Genomic DNA, 11,389 nt, shown 5'->3' on the forward strand with positions numbered 1-11,389 from the left:
GACCATGTGATTCAGTCTCTCTGTACACATAAGACAAAATTGGGGAATAACATTTTGCTTGTCTAAATGTATAATTTAGGGGGTATGTATGTGGCAGGTATTCTGTATTGTACTGGTTATCATGTTCGCCTCGCATGCAAAAGGTCCCCAGTTTGAAACCACTTCCAGGGGAGTGGTGGCCTAGTGGGTAAAGAAGTAAACATGTAATCACAAGGTTGCGGGTTCAAATCCCAAACTGGCAAGGTGCCATCCCCACACACTGCTCCCTGGAGCCTTTCGAGGCTGCCCGCTGATCACCATGGGTGAGGGTTAAAAGCAGAGGCATGTGGTGGTTTGCACCGTGTGCTCTGCTGCAGTGTTTCACAATGACTTCACTTTCACTAACTGTAATTGAATTGCAGATGGAATTAGAGCTGGTGCCCAGTTAGTGCCAGCCTTTCTTTTGCATCTGCTTTGGTTTTAGTTTGTAGATTTATGTAGTGAAGTCGGGATTAAAGGAACCATGTTTCCTGTCTGTAGTTGTGGAAAAATGTATTTTCGGGGGATTTTGGGGGGGGGGTCCTAAGAAACCTTTGTGAGGAGCAGTGCCCCACTCTACAGGTTCGGTGTGACCCACGGGCAGATGGCATTTGGTATGTGTACAGCACGTTGGTCTGAGCTTTCTACTTCCCTCTTAGATGTGCGGCCAGTTGAATTGTGGCTGATGCCATTGATCTGGTTCTTTCTCCCCGGTGGCAACAACTTTTATAGCTTCCTCTCCTGGACGATCCCTGCGCCCAAAGGGCGAATGATAAAGTACCATGTAACGACCAGCACACCAGACACACTTCTTCCTTTTATTACACTGTGTTCGTCTGAGGAAAATCACAGTGTTCGAAACACTGAATGAAGAGCAGACTTGTCAAGACTGTGTGTTTGTGTAATTGACCAAAAAAATTTTAGTGAAAAGGGTCACTTGTTACAAAGTCAAATTATTTTTGTCTGTTAGCAAATAATCAAAGATGTCCGACTTCATTTACTCAGTACTCAGCTGTGGCTGAAGGGTTGAAGCTTAATCTTTTTTAATCAAATTATGAAAACAATTTCATACTTCATACTATTTTTATATATATATATTTTTGTCAATTGTTTTTATTTTTGTAAGAATTTTGGTGATTTTTTTTTAAACATTTGAATGAATTGCTTCTGCTAATCTAAGTTCTGTACCAGGATATTACCATCATTTTAGGTAGATGGCAGTGTGGACCTGTTTTCTTATGAACTCCTGACAGTCCATTGGCACTCCTGCTCTTTTCAGTTTGTCACACTTCAATATGGAACTGACAAAGCAATTATTTGTGAAACATTTCCAATTCACCAAACTATAGACCATATAGACAAACAAAAACATACTCTTCAATATTTTGTGACTGACAGTTCCCAGCTCATTGTTTTTTATTTAAGGCCATATGAGTTTTATTCCATCTGTCATAATGTCCATGTTATCCTCTGTTATGAGGACTATGATCTGTGATTTTAGATTTTAGATGAGTACATTTTAACTGAAGTTAGATCTGTGTTAGTTTGTATCAGTTTGAGGATGATCGATGATGGACCTGGTTGTCCCAGAGCAATGCTCTTGTCAGTTTGATGTAAAGCTTCCCAATGCAAGGTGAAAGAAAGAGTGCATTGAGTTGATGTATTGAAAATGCCGGGGCAGATCGGGCCTCATCGAGTGTTTAAGAGCACCAGGACTTCTTAAAAATGTCACCGTTCTGAGATCCCGTTCCAGTAAGCGTCCACATCAGGATTTTATGAGCCCAAAAGCAAACCAGATGCAGCAACTGCATTTCCAAACAGATGGGATCGCATTATTCACGACACACAACTCTTAAACTGCAATAACCCTACACGCTTCATCCCAATTACCCAACCGGTGGATGGATGGGCTTAAGTAGCCCAACACTGAGAGTAAGAGGCCAGGCCGCTCCATGCAGTGATATGTCACTCTGTCCTCCCCACCTCATTTAACCCCTGGCTAATGGCTTCTTTTATATTGTCACACCTGATTCATTGGGGATCAAAAGGGGGGAAGCTGCACTCACAATGAGTCACAGCGGACCAGCGCCCTGGCAGCAGCGGGGGGGGACAGGGGGTCTGCATAAACCTGCCTGCGGTGTCGATGTTGGTGTTGGGCTGTGGGGGTGGGTAGATTTTGGTTCTGCCATGCTTGCACCCAAGTGGCAGAGAATTTATGGGAGCACTTAGGTTCTTGGGAAGTAAGTACGAGAAGAAAAGAGCCAAACACTTGTCTATGAGAGGCTTATTAAAAAGGTGAGAAGTGAGTGTACTGTCTGAAGGGGGAGGGCTAATTGTGCTCTTAAAAGTGACTTCAAAAGGCAGGCTGCATCTCAGGAAGAGCGCCAGCCACACGTGAAGGCAGACCGGTAGGGAACCCACCTCGCTTCGGGCTCGACTCCTTGCTCGGCATGTGGCAAACTCTTCCGTGTCAACTTGGAGGCAGGGGAGGCACAGACACCATATGCCCAGCTGTCCTCAAGGCACTCCCTTTGTGGAGAGCTTTCGAAACCACAGTCAACTTTTCTTCAACTTTGGTATGTGCTACTGGTACGCCAGCTAGAGTGCATTTGGCCCGCTTTGTGATTAACTTTGTTTCTGAATGTCCCGGACCTGTCATTCTGCATTAGACTGAAACGCTGGTAACGCCTTTAAAACACAATTTCACTTCTTGCATCTAAAGTCCTTGTCTCTGAAAAGTGCCGAACGTTGAAAATGCACATACCAAGACAACTGACCAATGGCCTCCATCACTGTTTGCCAACATTCAGCGGCACATCGGCGGACGTTGCTTTATTTTGCGCCACTATCACGTTCCTGCCTTTGAAACCAAAAGTGCCATGGGGCCTGTTCTGCATGAAGACTGGCACGTCACCAGGCATCTTCCTTTGTGGTGCTGAAACTCTGCTCCAGTCTGGATTAGTTGTTCTCTGTGAGTTTATTCATGGGTTTAGGCAGGAGACCAGTCTGAATCGTTGTGGCTTTTTCTCCACCTCATAAGATATAACAGTCAGATAGGGGTGATTTACGGCTTTTATCACACAACCAACTAAGGATTGAGGAGTCACCGCTCCCTGTAATGCCCTTTTATCCAATTTGTACTGACATGGATGTCCTGGGGTGGCATTTGAGGCAGTGGTTTATTACTCATCTTTGACAAATGTGCTATCTACGTTTCAGCAATTCTGTAACGCTTTATGGGTTTCTGCTGCACAGTTAGCGGGTGGGTTGTAATGTCAGCGCAATGTCTGGATGGTTTAGCGGTGCTGTGCGGTAATTTGAAGTTGCATACCTGATTAGGCATTAACATTTTTCTAATTAAGCGTGCAGCTGTGGCGCAGCTGTAGACCAATTAAGCATGCAGCTGCAGGCCGAGCGCAGACTAAACAGCATTTACTGCAGTCAACGCTCCAGCACCGCCGATAACAAACGGCTCCGATCAGCACTCGAACAAACGTGTCAGCATGCCAGAGTAATCCCCGACCGACAGTTTTCTTCCTGTCCCCTGTCCCGTCTTTCGCTAACACTGACAGCAGCCATGCAAAGGCATCAAAATGGGAAATTATCAATGATGGACAATGCTCAAGATCCCTGCCATTTAGTGTAGAAGTCACAATATGGCATTAAAGCAGCATATGTAGAGACCAGCATATGTATTTAAAACATATGAGTCTTTCCAAAAGAGAATTTTAAGTTTCATCTCCAGAAAATTATCATACTGACTGCAAGCTGCCAATCATCAATGTTTTTGCTCATTATTTTTTCTTTTATGACCAAATTCTTGTCAGTGTACTATGAACATAATTGAAATTTCAAACAAATTTTAGATATAATGCCATTTGTTTACATACTTTTATATGCCATTTATTATATATAATGCATTGTGGTTTACAAAAATGTTTTCACATTCCTCTGAGAGGTCCTTTTCTTGCTGAAACCAAACACAAGTTTATGTTTTACAGTAATCTGTTTTATGTGCATAAGAGCTCCAAAGCGGAATTAATCTCTCTGTCCATGGCTGTGCTCATATGTTTCTGATGATTGGGTCAGACTGGGTAAAACTGGGTAAAAACTGAAGTATTTTCATTCTGATCTACCTGTAAGCAAATACTCCCAGGCCACATATGCATCACTGTCATTTCAATGGTGTAATTCAAACTGGAGAGTCATTAGATCAGGAAAACGAAGGAACCATTAATATCATACAGGGCCCCATTAATTAAGCTAAATGTAAGCGAAGCAGGAGAGCTGCAACATTTCAAACAAGATACTCGGTCAATAAAGTGTGCTCTACATAACATATTCTTCCAACAAACTAATGCCCTTGTCTAACGGAGCCAGATGAAACATTACAATACATTTACATTAACACTTTTCATAAACTCAGTCACTTAAGAGTAATAAAGCTGGTCGGAACTATTCTTCTGGGAAACGTTAGGATTGTGATAACCATATAATGTGTGGACTTTAGTGAAATTCGATGAATGTCATGGTGTCCATTGATGTGTCCACCGAGGTTCACATTCGCTGTTCTCTTCTGATAATATTTGACAATGAAGCTTTTTGGACCTCAGATTATGTTAGCACATGGTGTTGGGGGTGTGTTACTACTAGCTGCGGACTCCTGCAACAAATCCACACGCTTGCCTCAGATGGGGCAAAGGTAAAGGAACACACGCTGAGCTCTCGGCCAGTAGAATGGGTAACATATGCTCCTTAATGCTAACCCTCTGATCTTCCGTATGTAATCCATGCTCCCCCCTGCTCCACTGCTAAACCTCTTGACACAAATCAGGGAGTCCTCTTTCAGAGATAAGTAGAGGAGATAAAATTCACAGATTCAAGTGCTACGCTGTGAATTCAGGCCCTCTTTTTCGAGTCGGCAATCTGGCCTGACTCATTGGTGGCTTTGCTGCATTAAGTTCTGGATATCCTGCCTGTCCTCTGCACTTCACTCTATTCTCGCACATCCCAACACCCATTTCCGCAGCCCAAAAATTCACCTCAGAAAAGACAGGGGGTGGGGCTCATTGCTGGGGTTTCCTGAGAGAAGGCCCTGCTGGAGCCACCTGTCTTCCTGAACCTTAGCCAAGCTCATGTAAGTAGTCTGAGAAGTGGTATTGTGGGCACATATGAATGTAGGTGGGATTTGATCAGGGAAGTAGAACAGTATTGAAATAAAAACATCTTCTCATCCATTCATGTCAGTTTTTGTTCATTCCAATGAACATTTCGCACCTACAGCTGTCCGTAAAAAGTTTTGCGTCAGATGCCACTCTTGATGCAACCCTCTTCATTTATCTGGAAACGGTCAGAAACACATGTTCACGTGCATCCCCAGTGTCTGGGTTTAATTACCATCTCATTACTATGACAACATTATTAAGTAAATCGATTATTCATATATTTATTGAAACACGCCTGTAGGCCTACAATCCAAAATAGTTGGCATATGCAAAGCATTTTTGAAGTTGTGGTTCTGTGTTTTATCTTCAGCCTAAGCTACATTTATTTACATGAAATACATAGTGATGGCAGGACTGCTTTTAAAGGCTACAAAATCCAATTAAATGATATGTTTTTCTGGCAAGTGAAGCCTATTGAAACAAATGAAAGGCATTTAAGAGGCAAAAGGAAGGTCTGTGGTCCCAAATTTAAGAACAGTTGCTCATCCTAGAGAGAACATGTCAAAATCTGTGACTAAAAGGAAAGGTGTAAATTTATGTAAAAAGCACTTACATTTGTATGTGTGTGTAAAAATATATATAAGTGTATTTTTGTAAGTTGTCTGTGAAGATTCTCAGTCATCCAGGTGAATTTGTCTGAAAGTTGGCAACTGGACTTTCTTTCTTTAAGGTAGAGACGTTTTATTCTGCATCCACAGAACTTTGTCAAAGTTCTGTGGATGCAGAATGAAACGTCTCTACCTTAAAGAAAGAAAGAATGCCATGACTCAACCTTCAGACATTTTTTAAGTTGTTAAACAGTTAATCTGTATGCTATTCTAGTTTCACCTTGGAATAGCATACGGCTTATAGAATATTTAGCAATTAGTGTGACTGCTTTCTTATGAGACCTTTATGACTTCATGCTGTAGCCTGGTCATAAGATTCAAGTATGCAAGGGAAGTGAATGGGCTTTGATTAAAACAAGAACGTCCCTCACCATGTGTTCACCACTTTCATGTCGGTACATGGCCCAGAGCTCAGCTGCACAGGATGCACCCCTATCCCCTCTGCACAACATTACAATAAAATAAATAAAACACAACTGCTTGAGACTTTTGAGGTTTGTTCTGCACATTTCCCTCCCTGAGCTTCCATGGCACGCAAATGATGGCCTGTTGGTGACATTACAGGCACAGATAAGATACTTCAGACATTTGCAAGATGCTTTCACTTGATGCTGCACCTCACTCCCCCATATCAAATACTTCAGCAACAATTAACTCATCAAAATTCTTTTGCGCACAATTGGCATTTCTTTAGGGGCCATAAGAAGCTGGGTAATCTGGGCAGATGTATATGGACCCAGTACTTCAAAGCCCAGCAGAACCGCAAAGGCCATATGAATGGCTATATGACCAGGACACAGTGGGAAAGAGATAATACCCTCAGATAAGAGCTGCAGATAAAGAGGCAAAATCTTGCCAGCATTCACTAGCACTAAATAGCACTTTCTAAAGCCCAGCACTCAGCAGCCTTTTAACTGAGTATCAGGAGGAAGTTTTCCCTTGAGGCCCGTCTGGTTTGCAGAAATTAATGTTGCATCTTGACTGCAGCTTGATAGACCCGTGTGATAAAGTGGCTGTGGAAGCGTCACTGAAATTGGTGTTATTTCATACAGTTCTTCTCACCATTCACAACATGACCTACAAATCCCAAGACAGGAGAGCGCAGTCTTAATAAAATTAAGGGGTGGTGGATAACACACTCGTCTACCAGAAGACCCAGGTTCAAATCCCACTTACTTCCATTGTGTCCCTGAGCAAGACACTTAACCCTAAGTTGCTCCAGGGGGGGACTGTCCCTGTAACTACTGATTGTAAGTCGCTCTGGATAAGGGCGTCTGCTAAATGCTGTAAATGTAGATGTAAATGTAAGATACTCCTGATACAGGAGAATGAGTTCTATGGCTCTAAAGGGTATTTTAAATAGCAGATCATCAGCTATACATTTTAAAACAAATGTTTATATACACACTTGTTTATTTTAGTATAATTAATTTAATTAACTTTACATCGATTAAGCAATTTCCTTCAGGGTTAATACGTTTTTCTGATTCTGTCTTTGTTAGAACATCCAGCAAATGGTGTGTCTAAAATATTTATGATGCTATGGGATCTGCTTCCAGAGGATAAATTTGACTTGGTGCCATGGTGAAAAGCGTTTTTATCATTGCTTAATATCACCAGACCCTCTGCACAAAGATGATGAAATGATTAAATCATCTTGTTTGGGCTGATTATTTCAGTTGGCTATTTGTCAAGAAATAGCTGTTCTAATCAGTTTTTTTTTTTTTGGTAAATTTTTAATCCCTGTAAGAGGTCAAGGGAGTGTCATCCTCCTGCAGTCTAATGTATGAACACCATCTTATACTTTGCAATTGGGTTCATAATTCATCATACATTTTTAACATCTTTTCTCCATTTTTTTACTCGTAGTTTGGGCCTTGCAATCACAGGAGATGGTGTTTTACCTTAAATAAAATTTGAAACGTAATTTAGTGGGAAAAATTCTAACTTCCTTCTTATCCCAGCACCAACTCATCCATCCTCAAGAGAGTGTTCTGCTTCGTATATATACAGTCCCTGACAAAAGTCTTGTTGCTTGTGTACAAATTCACCTCAAGTGTCGCTGAAATATATATATCTAATCAAGATTTGGCTAATTTTTTATTCCCAACAGCTTTTGTAATATTGTTTCAGTGCAAAATGAAACTGTCAAAAAGTATTCTAATATTCAAAGCTTGGTAAAGCCCATTGAGTCCATTTTTGAAAAGACATAAGTGTTGTCGCCTTGTCATATGAGCATCAACTGTGACTACTAATAGATAAATTAGGTCTCAAGTGTGTATAAAAGAAGCCCAGTACACTAGACCTTCACATCAACTGCAACTAGACCTCTGCAAACATGCTGAAGATTCACCCTGAGACTAAAGTGTTGATTATCAAGAGGCTGAAGACCAGATCCACTGCTGATGTGGCAGACACCTTCAATGTGTCTCAGCGTCAAGTACAGAAGATAAAAAAAAAGATTTGAAGAGAATAGAGACATTTTTGACTAGCCCAGGTCAGGCAGACCCCGCAAGAGAGGACTGTTTGTTGACTCACAAATCCGAGGCCAGACCATTATCCATGGCAACAGAGCTCCACAAGACATGGTCACCTGAAGTCCTTGTGTCAAGAAATGGCCTCCATGGGCAAATCAGTGCCCAGAGGGGCAGTGGTGGTTCGAATCCCGATCCGCCAAGGTGCCACTGAGGTGTCACTGAGCAAAGCACCGTCCCCACACACTGCTCCCCGGGCGCCTGTCATGGCTGCCCACTGCTCACTCAGGGTGATGGGTTAAATGCAGAGGACAAATTTCACTGTGTGCATTGTGTGCTGTGCTGCTGTGTATCACATGTGACAATCACTTCACTTTAAACTTTAAACAGACACCAGCACTAAACAAAAGACAATTGAAAAAGGCCCACAGACTGCTAAAAGGATGGATGCTGGAAAAGTGGCAGAAGGTGGGGTATTGTACTTATGTACTTAACAAAAAAAAGGTGAAATAACTGAAAACATGTTTTATATTCTAGTTTCTTTGCTCTGATTACTGCTTTGCACACTCTTGGCATTCTCTCAATGAACTTCAAGAGGTCGTCACTGGAAATGGTTTTCCAACAGTCTTGAAGGAGTTCCCAGAGGTGTTTAGCACTTGTTGACCCCTTTACCTTCACTCTGCGGTCCAGCTCACCCCAAACCATCTAGATCGGGTTCAGGTCCGGTGACTGTGGAGGCCAGGTCTCCACTTTTTGTTAAGTACATAACTCCACATGTGTTCATTCATAGTTTTGATGCCTTCGGTGAGAATCTACCAACGTAAATGGTCATGAAAATAAAGAAAACACATTGAATGAATGAGAAGGTGTGTCCAAACTTTTTGGCCTGTGCTGTATATTTATTTCCTTCAGCAATCCCTTTTTACAGACTTGATTTATGAGACTGATAGCCACAGGTCAGGGGGCCCGTGGACCACGAGCGCTGTAAAATGGCGTAACAAATATTTTAGTCTGAACAGAGTGTGAAACATTGTCAGTTTCTCTTATAGAAAATGTCACCCTTCAGAGGAACCTGTCAGCTGGAGGTGTCGAAAATCACCCTGGCCTGTCAGCAGCTCTTCATGCAGTCAATGCTTTCATGAATAAGTCATACCTGAAGCTTTGTGCTTCTCACTGTCTCTCGTTTGTGCTGGCCGTGGTGAGGTGGCAGATTGGTTGGGGAAAATGGGGGTTGGTTCTGGAGGTCTGGGCTTCACTGGCAGTACCAGGCAGAGGGTGTCAGCAGTGTGGAGGAGAAGCAGCTGATGGGAGGGTCCCTGGAGAAATGTTTTCTCTGTTAGACGAGCCTGGAGCTGTCAGAATGAGCAACAGCCCTGTCTGTCTGATACAAGCCAGCAGCCTCCCATATCACTGACTGGGACTTTGTTTTTCAGAGCAGATACCGAAGATCTGAAGGCAGTGTCCACGAAAGACAACAAAAGAGAGCTTCTCTTTCAAAGATTACAGCATGGACAAAAGTGAAATTATATCAGGTAGTGGTCACCAACCAATATAAACCCTTGGTTATCAGTTACAACCAAAATGTATATTTAGTTACATTATGTAATTTGTCTTGTTTCTTTTTCTTTTGGCAGATAACAATCTGCTTGCCACCCTATTACCAGCCTTTGGTTTCAGTTCAGCGTTTTAGGCCTTGCTCTGCAAATGAACCATTTTACTTAGCCTGAAACTTTTGACAGACCAGCTTCTGAGCAGCTTCACTGCTGCAGCGTGTTTTGGCTGGTCCAGGGGTGTACGGCCAGAAAACCTAATCTGGCCACTCGCTGACAGGTTTTTTTACACATTCGGCTGTACCTCAGTTTAACAGGAAAAAGGCAGACTGCCTTTAATATGTGAAACTGGAGTTTGGCTGCTCTGCCCAGAAAAAGTCAAATAAGGTCTAATAAAACTGCACAAGTAAATAATATCATCATGTGTTGTAATGTGACCCTGCCCGAGGTCATGTTTGGAGTAATTTGGTAAATGGCTTGGTTCATCATGCGCGATTTTAGCGCCGCTTTTAGAAACCTGTTTGCCAAATGCTAGTCTGCTTATGCTTATAGCAGAACCAGCAACGCCATTCATCCATCAAGCAAGGAATAAAGCCAGCCCAAGTGTACACTGAAGGAAATGCGAATGTGAATTTTGCAGAGTTAATGAACACTGACAATTCCTTCCTTCTGCCAAGACTGGGATGTGAGTGTTCACTGTGTGCCTGTTTGGTCTTGTTGTCTGTCACTTATTTTTGGCAGGAAAAAATAAGAAGCCTGGGTTGTGAGCACTGCATGTTTTTTTCTTTTTTTTTCCCCTGTTAATATGAATGACAGATTTAGATTGTTTCTTGCAAATCCACAGTGGTTAAGTTGCAGAATTCAACACCTCACAGGGCTTCCCAGGTCATTTCATTACCAAAACAGTTTGTACAACCCCTGAGCCCAAAGCCCAGGCAGGGACAAGGCTGTGGATATTTACATTTATGGTAAATATTTGCTAGTTTTATGCTTGTTCATAAATTTCACAGACTTATAGTAATCTTCTTAAACAATTAAAACAAACAATAACATTATCGATTATCAGATATAAAATGCTCAGTAGTCAAAAAAAAAAAAACATTCCTCCTGAAAACAAATTCCCTGAAAGCTGTCACTGAGAACCTGAGAACAGAATCTGAGAACACTTAGAGTGGTTGGTGTCCTAATTGTGAAAATTCTTGGATCAAGTGCCAAGGGAAATCTGCTGACTCGACTTTTATTTCCCCCTTCTTGCTTCCTTACTGTCAGCCGTGCAGCATTAATACTTCATGACCCCTGTGACCCTCTGATGGCTCCTTAGTGTTCTGTTGCCGGGATGAGGTTAATGTTTTTTCTTTCTCGTGGTGTGTGTGTGATATGTGCCACGTAATCTTTCCTTACATCACCTGAAATCCCTGATGCCAGGATAGATTTCAGGATGCAGTGGAATTCATTTACACTGTTGAGTCAGTAGCGCTGCACTGTGTCAGTGTTAGGTGTGGTTACACAAACAC

Source organism: Denticeps clupeoides, chromosome 3 (assembly GCF_900700375.1).
Source record: "Denticeps clupeoides chromosome 3, fDenClu1.1, whole genome shotgun sequence".
In the NCBI taxonomy this organism is placed as follows: domain Eukaryota; kingdom Metazoa; phylum Chordata; class Actinopteri; order Clupeiformes; family Denticipitidae; genus Denticeps; species Denticeps clupeoides.